General features: G+C 42.4%; 1 protein-coding gene across 1 annotated transcript in view; it reads left to right on the top strand.

The window, feature by feature from the left end:
* Ccdc146 (coiled-coil domain containing 146) overlaps positions 1–12,800 on the top strand; it is a 123,103-nt gene that overhangs the window by 73,705 nt on the left and 36,598 nt on the right. The window lies entirely within an intron of this gene.

Genomic DNA, 12,800 nt, shown 5'->3' with positions numbered 1-12,800 from the left:
GGTGCTGCAGGCTGACTGTGTGAGCCCCACGGTGGTGCAGGCTGACTGTGTAGGTCCCACGGTGTTGCGGGCTGACTGTGTGAGTCTCACAGTGGTGCAGGCCGACTGTGAGTCCCACGGAGGTGCAGGCTGACTGTGTGAGTCCCACGGTGGTGCAGGCTGACTGTGTGAGTCCCACAGTGGTGCGGGCTGTGTGAGCCCCACAGTGCTGCAGGCTGACTGTGTGAGTCCCACAGTGGTGCAGGTTAACTAGGTGAGTTCCTGCATGTTGGCGGCTGGCTGTTTCCACATAAGCAGTTAAGTTGGGAAGGTGTTCAGGTACACGGAGTTTGAACTAGCAACTACAAGCCCGGCTATCTTTCCCCTTGACCCCCTGCACTGAAAGATCACACAAGAGCTTGGAAAGTAACTCCGGTAACAGAGATTCCTGCCGTGTTTTCTGGGTATCAAGAACTCCAGAGCTTTGGAAGCTGCTTTCAAAAGACACATTACACAGAGCAAGGACTTGGCTGCCTCACCTGTCCTTACCCCTTTCTCTCTGGCTGTGGTTGCTGACAGCACCCCATCGTGTTGCCTGCCACCCAGGTCACATCTCCTTTCTTTCTTTCCTTGAGCACACCAGGAGCAGAACCATGTATTCAACCTTTGTCCCCTCTTATTAAGGAAAACGTTGCAAAGATTCTTCCTCTTATTGAGGAGTCAGTTAGTGAACCAAAGCAGGAGGCCCCGGCAGAAGGGAGCACCGGTTCCCTGTCTCTCCTGTCCCTGCTGGGGTTCAGCACGCCCTGCCCCTGCCGTGTCTGGGACTGCGTGTGACTGCAGTTTTGAGTTGCGTGCTGCCTGGGTACTGGGAAAAGCCAAACCTGCCCTCCTAGTCTGTGCTACCATTTAAGGCGGCAGAGCTTCTGCGTTTTTTAGCAGAAGAATTCAGACAGCGCAAACGTGATTCAGTCCTGCCCAGAAACGACAAATGCCGGAGCGGCCTCCAGAAAATTGTGCCGTCCCTGGGTCTTGAGGTCTCCCCTTGTTGCTTGTATTTTTCGGCTGAGGGATGGATAATGAGACAGTTTGATGAAGAGAATTCTATTCAGAGAGAAGAAAAGTTAGGCGGCTTTTTCCGTGTGTCTTTCAGCCTAAACTCGTTTCAGACTCTCCAGAGAGAGCTATAAAAAGAAAGAAAGCCCAGTTATTTCTGTAAGCACTCGCTCTTTCAGCTGAAAACAATAACGGAATTAAGACAATTGGTGGCTGTTCATTAGTGTTGCAAATAGGAATTCGTGACATTTTGTGAAAGGGTACGAAGCATATAAGTCAGCTGATTTTTAGATTGTTTAAAATTTCCAAGTATTCCTGCCAAGAAAAGATGGAGGGTGGCTCTTGCCTTTTAGGTGTAGACAGGCGCATTGTTCACTGGGCTCCCAGGACAGGGAAGGGACGGTGTGTGGTGACTTCCAGCGAATGAGAACAGTCAAAGCACGTGACACTTTACACTGGCAGGCCCTCTGTATCCTCAAATATCAACAGTTTGGGAAATAATACACTTGTTTCTATTAAAATTAATTTTTCTACCAAAGAGATTCCAGGGAAGAGTGATGGGTTCCACATTTTATTGCCTTTGCGCATCTGATATTACATGGTCCAGAGATAAGTGCTCAATACTCCCAGGGGGATAAGTGGGCATTTCCATCCACAGATAAAAATAAACGAAGTCAATGAGAGAAAGCTATTCATCCAAGTTTACAGACGATGTTTGTCAGTACTGCACAGTAATCTCTCATTGTATCCAGTGCCTAAATAGAAGCCCAAACTGCCAACACCCTGCACCCCAGCGCCTTCAGGAACTTCTGAATCACCGCTGCCTGGGAAGAGCAGCACCAAGTCACTTTTAACATGACTGGTCTCCTGTTTGCCGCTGCTACTGCCATAGCTGACTCCCGCCCCCCCAGACCTGGCCCTGCCTCTGCCTCCCAGGAGACTGAATTAAACTAAAGCCGTGCCGCCATGCCCAGCAACTGCTGTTTCACAGCAGGTACGATTTTAACAGATGCTATTGTGCCGCCGTGCCCAGCAACTGCTGTTTCACACCAGATATGATTTTAATAGATGCTTATGGTTGATAAATTATTTGATTAGTTAAAACTAAATCTGTGTTATAGTTTCAGTTTAGGGCTTATAATCACTGATGATCTCTTGATAAATATACACTTTAGGAAGAAAATGCGGGATGTGTTTAAGTAACTGAAGTAAATGTAGATTAAATAATGAAGTAGTTCCATACATACGCAGGGAACTTATTTTGTAACCAAGGGAGTTATTATTTTTCAGAAAGCTTTCTCTGACAAAGGCTTTTCAGTATTTTCTTCACTGTTTGCCTTTCGTGGTTTCCCTGTTTTCCACCAATTAATAAAAATTTGGGCAGCAAGTACACTGTGTCTCTTGGGCCAACTGATGTGTTCTGACAGGCCTTGGTCAGCCGAGGAAGCAAGGCCATGGTTAGTCATGGTGTGGACACGGGGAGCGGCAACACGAGCTGGGCACATGCAGCCATGTCTTTGTCGGCTCTCCAGGACTGGTTCTCCTAATCCCTGTGGCTGCCCACGTAGGCTTTATACACATTTTCTGTTCTTGGTCCAGTAAAGACATCAAAGTAGAAGCTCAGGAACAAACCCATCAATAGGAATGTGATACAGGAATGGGGGAGTGTCTTCCAGAGTGCTTGAGCCTCTCGGCTCTTAGCTGGGCTCAGCTCACAAGTCAGGGGACCAGGCTGTGTCAGGGGACCAGGGTTCACAGCCACGTGGACTTCAGTGAGTCGGCAGCCCGTGGGGTCTTGTCTCACAATCCGAGGATTAAATTCATAGATCACAGGTGGGAATTTAGAGGGGGCAGAGCAGAGCTCGTGTGTAGCAGAGGTCCCAGGAAAGAAGAGTCTGTTGAACTGCCAATGAGAGGCTTTTAAAGGCTTTATAGAGACCTGGGGTGAGCTATGTCCGCCATCTGCTTGAAGCCATGTGACTGTGACCCCCGCTGCCACCTATGGCTATGGGCAGGGAAGCTTTGTTTGTATCCATGATTGCAGACTCATAACTGAAAAGGGAAGAATTGAAGGTGTCTGTGCCAACCTCTCCCTCTTCCCACCCAAAAGGGAAAAAAAGCGTCTAGGCATTAAGCTATTGAAGAGAGTCCCTAAAAGTTGTGACAAAGACGCTGAAGTACAACACTTCACAGTTGATGGCTTCTGTTGGAGGTGGGCGGGGGACCTCGGTTTCTTTAAGGGACTGGCTACCGGGAGCGTGAGTGCTCTCCAGTGAGTTCGTGGGGCGACACAGCTCACACTTGGTGTTTCTTTTCTTTTCTTTTTTATGCCTTGGGAGGGAGCACAAGGCGGGAGGTGAACCCGAGAGGACTGGGAAGTGAGTGTGAGCAAAGTACGTTGGAGGAAATTCCCAAATAATAAAAATATTATGTTGGGAAAAAATAAAAATAAAAGCACCATATACCATCCAAAACAGCAAAAGCATTTGGTCTCAGAGTTAGTCTGAGCCCTAGCTGCGTGCTAGACTGACCCAAGGACTCCCTCAAGATCAAACCATCTATGTGTGAACACCCCAAGGCCTGGCCTTCTTCATCACCCACTGCGGCTTTGTAAAGTCTACACAGTGAGAAGGCGATGGAACCAGGTCCGGAACCTGCCCTTCTCATAGCTCCTGTCGGCTCGTGCCTACCCTTCCTCAGCGGGTGATGCCCCTTGTACACAGAGGCTGCTCACCCCAGATAATCACACAGAAACTATATTAATTACAACACTGTTTGGCCACCAGCTTAGACTGTTGCAGCTGCAAGGCATCTCCTTGACTCCACTTACTCTCTATATCTCTCTTCCAGCCTGGCTATATTCTGCCCTGCCATAGGTTGACACAGCCTCTCTATGAACCAATGGCAATAGAACACATTCATCAGCCCCTCACTCACTGCCTATGGCAGGGTTTCTGTTAGGGCTATGTTGATGCTGAATGAACATTGGTCCTACAGATCTTTGCTGCTGAAGCCTCCTTCAGTGGGAGCCTAGAGAAAGAGCAGACTGAGATTTGGATGTGAGTGTAAAAGGCTGAGTTACTACATACCATAAAACATGGCATTCATTACCTTACCAAAAGTGTCTTTTCCCACTAACGCCATGCAAAAATGAACATTTAAAAGGAGAAAAACAGACGAAATATAATTTTTTCAACACTGTAACATTTTTTATAAACGTGGAAAAATGGAAGTCACCTGAGTTTTTGAAAAATGGTAGTCTTTAAGCAGATTGTGTTCCAGAGGTGCCCGGCACCAAAAAGTTCTGAGTCCCAGCAACTGTTATAGCCGCGACCAGACCTGGGAAAGAGTTTTTATCTCCAATTCTCCATTTGTTCACCACGTAGAACACCATCATAGCAAGACCGTGGGGGTAGAAATGTGTGTAAAGATTCCTGCACATGGTGGGCCCAGTGTGTGAAAAATAATATTCAGAATTATTTTATTGTGTTATCTACTTTCAATAGATAATCTGGAAAATAATTACTTATTAGTTGTGGGATCTGTTTAGCAACTAGGAAAACACAGTAATTTAGATAAAAATAAACTCAGTCATGCCACAAAGTTATATAATTTTACTAAGGTTGTTTGGAACAATGAAGCAACCATCCATGGTATGAAACATTAAGGTGATCTCTGAGAATAGAAACCTATATCTTTTAAACAAAATAAAAGTCCATGGTTCTTAATGGGGGAATTCCATATTGTAAGTACAATTAGTTTTAACAGTCCTAGAAAAAAATTAACTATGTGTTTGTTCAAAGAAAATGCTATTTTAAATTTATCTAAAAAGACCACAAGCCTTTACCTTAAATTACGTCACCATTGTTGCCTTTATTAGCAACAGCCCGCAGCGCGTGACCGCCCCCTGGTGGCTGCACGCCCAAGGTGTAGTAGCAACGTAGGGAGAGGAAACTCCAGGAGCCAAGCCATCCATACAGAAAACCGAAAAATTCAGCTTGAATCTGTGCTCAGAACAACTGATTTATATTAGGTTCAGTGTGACATGCCTTGCGAAACTATCACTAATTTACATCATTGCAAACGAAATCTCCTGGAAATAAACCCTGAGGCACAGATGTGTGCCTCCTTGATCTACCGGTAGGATCTGCTGGATGCAGCAGGACCAGTGGTCATCACTCTCCATCACCCCCAAACCTCAGCAGGTAGTTAAGCCTTCTGTGTTTTAAAGTTCGTGCTGTGCAAAGTTGGAAAGTCTTGAGGCAAAGAAACTTGATCATTAAATGCAGAAAAATAAAAGAATCTGCAAAGTAGAGCTCAAAATTTGGTTGTGGAGAGAAGGAAGCAAGCAGGTGGCTGTATCAAACCTGCATTGTCTAAATTAGACAATTAGTGTTGTCTAATTTAGAGTGCTTGGGCTAACCCTAATTGGAGCAATTTCCAAAACCAAACTTTTGTACCTTGTCTTCTCACCCCAACGCTTACACTGAAAATACAGGCACTCCCATTTTCTGTGTCATTCTTACCGACAGGACAAGCACCTCCTTGTCTCTGTGTTCCCGTTTGCCCCCTGCACTCGCTGATGTCTTTATTGTCTTACTTGTTAATCTCTAGACGGGTCAGTTATGTCCTGTTGGAATTCAGCGAGGTCCTTGCTGACTCTTGGCTTTTCTCTGTCAGTTTGAGGAGAGGAGTGTCTGGTCTTCAACTGTAATTGGGGATTGTCTCTTTGAATCCAAAATCTCAAGTTGGAAACTGTTGGGTGTCTTCCCAGCTCTAAGGGAGTTTCTGACTTTGGATAACTGCGGAGGCTGGAGTTTCAGATTAAAGATGCTCACACTTGTACAGTGGCCACTGCTTCTTACTAGCTTTAGTGTGGTCTATCCACCATTTCATTTTATTTTATAGGTCTGTAGAATGGGTTTCTGTGGCCGAAGAGCACTTTCTGGTTAAGTGCACAGGCTGCTCTTGCAGAGGACCCAAGCTGAGTTCCCAGTACCCACGTTGGGTGGCTCACAACTGCCTGTGACTTCAGCTCTAGGGCTCTGACACCCTCTCCTTGCTTCCATGGGCACACATGCACACACGTGTGTGCTCACACCCAGACACATGTACATATGCATAATTAAAATGAATATTTAAAGTAAGTTTCTTATAGACAACCTATAGCGGGATCTATTTTTTATCCTCTCTTACAGTCTGTGTTTGTCATTAAGGTGACTGTTGATATGGCTGAGCTGACCTTTGTGACAATTAAACTGTTGTCAGATTGACGGTGTTCAGAACCGCCCAGGAGGCAGAGCGTGGCCCTGGCCGTGCCCCCGTGCGTGGTTTGTAAAGGGATCGGATGCTGTTCTGGCCCTTGCTTCACTACAGATCCCACATGCTCTTCTCCAATTTTATACAATCTTATTTCCCTCTTACCTTTAATTTTTCTGTAATTTATGTCTGGTAGTTTTGTAGGGCATTTATGTTACCTGGTGGATTCTCCACGCTACCTGGGTCTATAATTTGACTTCCGACATTAATATAAAATAGTTCCCAGCCTGGTCTACAAGAGCTAGTTCCAGGACAGGCTCCAAAACCACAGAGAAACCCTGTCTCGAAAAAAAAAAAAAACCAAAAAAAAAAAATAGTTCTCAGTCATCATTGCTTGGACCACTTGCTTTTTTCTTTCTTTTCTTTTTGCTTTCTCTTCTTTAGTTGCCCCAAGGTCTTTTGATATTCTGGATTTAGGCTTTTTCCATCCTTTTTCTCTGCGCTTTTGACTCTTGGGGGTTTCTATTGAGATACCTTCAAACTCAGGGGTTTCTATTCAGCTATATCCACTCTGCCAGTCTCTCATGACAGGCATTTCTTTTGTTTCTGTCACAGTGTTCTTGGTCCTAGAATTTTCTTTTACTTTTTTCCTAGACTTCCCACTTCTCTGCTTGTATTATCCATCTTGTCTTCTATTCTATATTATTTATCAATTAGAATTCCTAATTTATTAATTAAAGTTGTTTTAAACAGCAAGCTTGGTCATTCAAGCATTCTTTGGCCATAGCCAATTGTAGATGCTTTAAATACGGCTGTGTTTTCTAGCTGACCAGATGCGATATACCGTGGGAACAGAGCTACAATCATAGGACTATAGCAAGGTGATGAACAAGTCTGGAGGAAGGGATGCATTGTGCAGTCCTGTCTCGATTTTTAAGTGAGCTTCACGGGTGCTTTTCCCTTCCACACCAACTGTACAAGATCACTCTGAAGATTAACAGGGAGAAGGTACTGACAACGGTTCAGCGAAATCCTGTAAGTGTAAACCCAAGTGTCTTATGAACTTCCCGACTCAGGCTGCACATTTGTGGCCTGATCCCACTCGGCTTGCCAAACTCTTTGAGAATGAGCTACGGTCCCAACAGGAAAGCAAAGGTGCTGGAGATTAAACTAATCTTCAAACTCTACCTGACAACAGGTTTGCTGCCTCTTCTGATCTGAACTGAAGTGTGTCTATTAAAGTCAAAATACCAACAGTTTTCCTGGGCCTGAGTAACACCAGGAACCCCACCACATAACAATTCAAGGGTTTTACACAGAAAGAACCTGACAAACACCAGCTTGCCTGAGAAGAGACAACAGACATCAGCACCGCATGGTAGAGGTTCTAGAATTATGTGATAGGCCTTCCAGGAGCTTTTACATGCACACACCAGCAAACAGCTCCAAACACCGAGACCAATGGAAAAACAGGAGCGTCAGAAGCCACAACATATGAAGAGCATCATTAGATCAGTGTTTCTAGCTAAGTCAGTTCTTCACTAAAAAAGCAATCCCCGAAATACATATCCTGAGATAGAGCCAAGTAGAATGTCTCTAGGGTGTTCCATGTGTGGATTCTAGAACACGATACAGTAACCACAGATTGAAAGTTAGAAGAGCCACCAACTAAAAGATAAATAGAAAATACTCTGTCTGGAAAACAGAAAAGATAAAAATGAACAAGGTCTTAGAATTCCATGGGACAACAGCCAAACTCTAACGTGGCAAAGAAAACGTCTCTGAAGCAATGGTATCTGAAATCTTCCAGAATTTGGTAAAAGACGTAAGACATATTTAATAAACTCAGTGAACCCCAACAGAATAAGCCTGAAAAATTCATTTCAACACACACACACACACACACTACCACATATTTAATAAACTCAGTGAACCCCAACAGAATAAGCCTGAAAAATTCATTTCAAATCCACGACAGTGAAACTTCTGAAAGTTAGAAGCCAAGCGCTGTGGAAGAGACATAGAGTGGAGAGGAATCGAGTTACTCCCACTTGGAACCGAGAAGGGGCAGGAACTGTGAGGCTTCAGAGGGGGAATAAGTGAACTTGGAAAAGCCTGGCTCTGGCGAACAAGGAATGAAAATTTGGCATTTCAAGTAAGTTCCAGGCTGGAGAGACTGAGCTGGAGGTCATTGTTTATCACTGCGAAGGTGGACCAGAAAGGAGAATAAAAGTTAGGCTCCCGTGAGGCCATGCAGAAACAGCAAATAAGTCTTACTGTCTGTGGAGTAACATGGAAACGTGTTTCTGCCTCGGCGTGCTGGCACAAAACTATAATCTCAGCAGCACTCAGGAGGCAGAGGCAGGTAGATCTCTGTGTGTTCAAGGCCAGCCTGGCCGGTGCAGCACATTCCAAGACAGCCGGCTTTATAGGGAGATCCTATCTTTAAAATAGAAAACTTCACCCCTGGGCTCCACAAGAGGACCCACAGCCCTGGCAGCTTTACCGAAGGCCATAGTGGTCCTAAAGACCCTAGGAAAGACAACACACTTTCAACTATACCCTTTAAGCCTGTCCAACAACCCCAAACTGCACCCCTACCCCTGGACTCCATATCCCTGCCTACTACTTTTAAAGAAATCTTTGGCTTTACCAGAGGCCAAAATCTAGGGATCCCAAGCCTACAACCTCAGACACAGACTTCAGATTTACCAGAGCACAGGCCGGATGTAGGGACTCCAGTCCCGGCAGCTGTACTTGAGGCCAGACCAGATGTAGGAACCACAGACTGTACCCTTTCCCTGGGCTTCATGTCATGGTCTACAACTTCAGAAAATGACTTCAGTTTTACCAGAGGCCAGAAGAGCAAAGAGGAAAGAGAAGCCAAAGAACAAAACACCCATCCAGTGAAGACAAAGACAGGATCAACACCTAGACCTATAGCCATCCCACACACAGATGCCCGAAAGCCAGTGTAAGAAGACAGTAACAAAAAGGGCAACATGACATCGCCAGAGCCCAGCGAGCCTATGATAGCAAGATCTGAACAATCCAGCACAGCTGGAACACAAGAAAACAACCTTAAAAATGAATTTATGAAGATGATAGAGGTCCTTAAAGAGCGTATGGGGGAAATCCCTTAAAGAAATTAATAAAAGCACAAAAAACTGGAAGAAATCAATAAATCCCTAAAAGCTGAGACAAAACAAACAGATGAAGGAAATGCTCCAAGACCTGAAAATGGAAATTGAAGCAATAAAGAAAACACAAACGGAGGGGATTCTGAAATGGAAAATCTGGGTAAGTGAACAGGAACTACAGATGCAAGCATCACCTACAGAATACAAGAGAGGGAAGAAAGAATCTCAAGCTTTGAAGCCACAGCAGAGGGAATAGATTCATCAGTCAAAGAAAATGTTGAATCTAAAAAAATCCAGGGAATCTGGAACACCATGAAAAGACCAAACATAAGAATAATAGAAATAGAAGGAGAAGAAACCCTGCTCAAAACCACAAAGAATATATTTAACAAAACCATAGAAGAAATTTTCCCAACCTAAAAAAGGACATGGCTAATATGGGTACAAGAAGCTTACAGATTACCAAGTAGATTGGATCAGCAAAGAAAATCCCCTCACCACATAATAATCAAAACACTAAACCTACAGAACAAAGAATGTTAAAAGGGCAAAGGAAAAAGGTCAAATAATATGTAAAAGTAGACTATTAGAATCACAATGGAGATCCTAAAATCCAGAAGGGCCTGAGCTAATTAATATCTTGCAGACTCCATGAGACCAAGGGTGCCAGCCCAGATTATTATACCCAACAAAACTATCAATAACCATAGTTGGAGAAAACAAGATATTTTATGACAAAGTCAAGCTTAATATCTGTCCACAAACCTACATAAGGTACTAGAAGGAAAACTCCAACCTCAGGAAGTTAACTACAACCACAAAAACATAGATAGTAGTTAATCTCATACCAGCAAAACCCAAAGAAGAGAAACAGAAAAACACATAGAGAGACACACAAGGGAAACACACACACACAGACACACAGACACACACACACACACACACACACTACCACCATTAACAATAAAATAACAGGAATTAATAATCAATGGCCATTATTATCCCTCAATATCAATGGATTAAATTCACAGACATGGGCTATGGATCTATCATACAAGAGATACACCTCAACATCAAAGACATTAAAGGGTTGGAAAAAGATCTTTCAATCGAATGGACCTAAGAAGCAAGCTGGTGTAGTTATCCTAATATCTAAGAAAATAGACTTCCAACCAAAACTAATCAAAGGGATATGGAAGGGCATTTCATATTCATCAAAGGAAAAAAAATCTACCAAGATGATGTCTCGATTCTGTACATCTATGCCCCCAAATGTAAGGGTACCCACATTTGTAAAAGAAATATCACTAAAGCTTGAATCACACATAGAACTGCACACAGTAATAATGGGAGACTTTATACCCCGCTCTCACCAATGGAGATATCATCCAGAGAGAAACTAAACAGAAAAATAATGAAACTAACAGACATTATGATATTTACAGAACATTTCATCCAAACACAAAGGAATATACCTACTTCTCAGCACTGCATGGAACCTTCTCCAAAATCGACCACATACTTGGTCACAAAGCAAATCTCAACAAATACAAAACTATTCAAATAATCCCCTGGACCACCATTGATTAAAGCTGGATTTCAACAACAACAGAAAGTCTACAAACTCATGGAAACTGAACAACTCTCTACTGAGTCAAAGACCTCCATGAATTAATGGAAATGAATGCACAGCTCGCCCTGATAATGGGACACAAGGAAAGCAGTGCTAAGAGGAAAGTTCATAACACTAAGTGTCTGTATGAGGAATTCGGGGAAACCTCACACGAATGACTTAACAGCACATATGAAAGCTCTAAAACAAAAAGAAGCAGACACACTTAAGAGGAGTAGATGACAGAAAATGTTCAAACTGAGGGCTGAAATCAGTAAAATAGAACCAAAGAGTATTACAAAGAGTCAATGAAACAGAGTTGATTCCTTGAGAAAATTGACAAGATAGATAAATGTAAACTAATTACACCTTAAACTAAATGAACTAACCTTTATCCAAACAAACTAAAAGAGAAAGAAAGAATATCCAAATCAATAAAATCAGAAACCAAAACGGGAGCTTGACAACAGACTCCAAGGAAATCCAGAGTATCATTAGGTTATACTTCAAAACCACAAAATTGGGAAATCTAAAAGACATGGACACATTTCTTAATAGATACCGCTTACCAGAGTTAAATCAAGATGAGATAAACAATTTAAATATATTAATAACCCCTAAGAAAATAAAAGTAGTCCTCAAAAGTCTCCCAACCAAAAAAAGCCCAGGGCCAGATGGTTTTGTCACAGAATTCTACCAGACTTTTAAAAAAGAGTTAATACCAACACTCCTCAAATTACTCCACAAAATAGAACATAAGGCATATTTCCAAATTCTTTCTATGAGGCCATAATCACCCTGATATCCAAACCACACAAAGACTCAACAAAGAAAGAAAATTACAGACCAATTTCACTCATGAACATTGATACAAAAATACTCAATAAAATACTGGCAAACCGAATCCAAGAACACATCAAAAAAATCATCCACCATGACCAAGTAGGCTTCATCCCAGAGATTCAGGGATAGTTCAACACATAAACATATGTCAATGTAATCCACCATATAAACTAACTGAAAGAAAAAAAAATAAGATCATCTCATTAGATTCTAGAAATGCCTTTGACAAAATCCAATACTCACTCATGATAAAAAAAAATCTTGGAGAGATCAGGGATACAAAGGACACGCTTAAACATATTAAAAGCAATATACAGCAAGCTGATTGCCAACATCAAAATAAATGGAGAGAAACCCAAAGCAATTCCACTAAAGTCAGGAACAAGACAATGTTATCCACTCCCTCCATACCTACTCAATGTAGTGCTTGCAGTCCTAGATAGAGCAATAAGACAACGAAAGGAAATCAAGGGGTTAAAAATTGGAAAGGAAGAAGTCAAAGTATCACTATTTGCAGATTATATGATGGTATACATAAGCAACCCCAAAAACTCTACCAGGGAACTCCTACAGCCAATAAATACCTTTAGACAAGTGGCTGGATACAAAATGAACTAAAAAAAAAAAAGTAGCACTCTTATATTCAAACAATAAACCAGCTAAGAATGAACACCCTTTACAATAGCCTTAAATAATATAAAACGTCTTGCTATAACTGTTACCAAGCAAGTAAAAGAGAATGATTCTTTAAAAAAATTGGAGATCTCAGAAGATGGAAAGATCTCCAATGTTTATTTATCAATAGGATTACCATAGTAAAAATGGCCATCTTACCAAAAGCAATCTACAATTCAATGCAATTCTTATTAAAATCCAATACAATTCTTTACAGACCTTAAAAGAACAATATT

This window comes from Microtus ochrogaster, chromosome 26 (genome assembly GCF_000317375.1).
Source record: "Microtus ochrogaster isolate Prairie Vole_2 chromosome 26, MicOch1.0, whole genome shotgun sequence".
NCBI classification, from domain to species: Eukaryota; Metazoa; Chordata; class Mammalia; order Rodentia; family Cricetidae; genus Microtus; species Microtus ochrogaster.
This window is presented reverse-complemented; position numbering and strand designations above follow the sequence as displayed.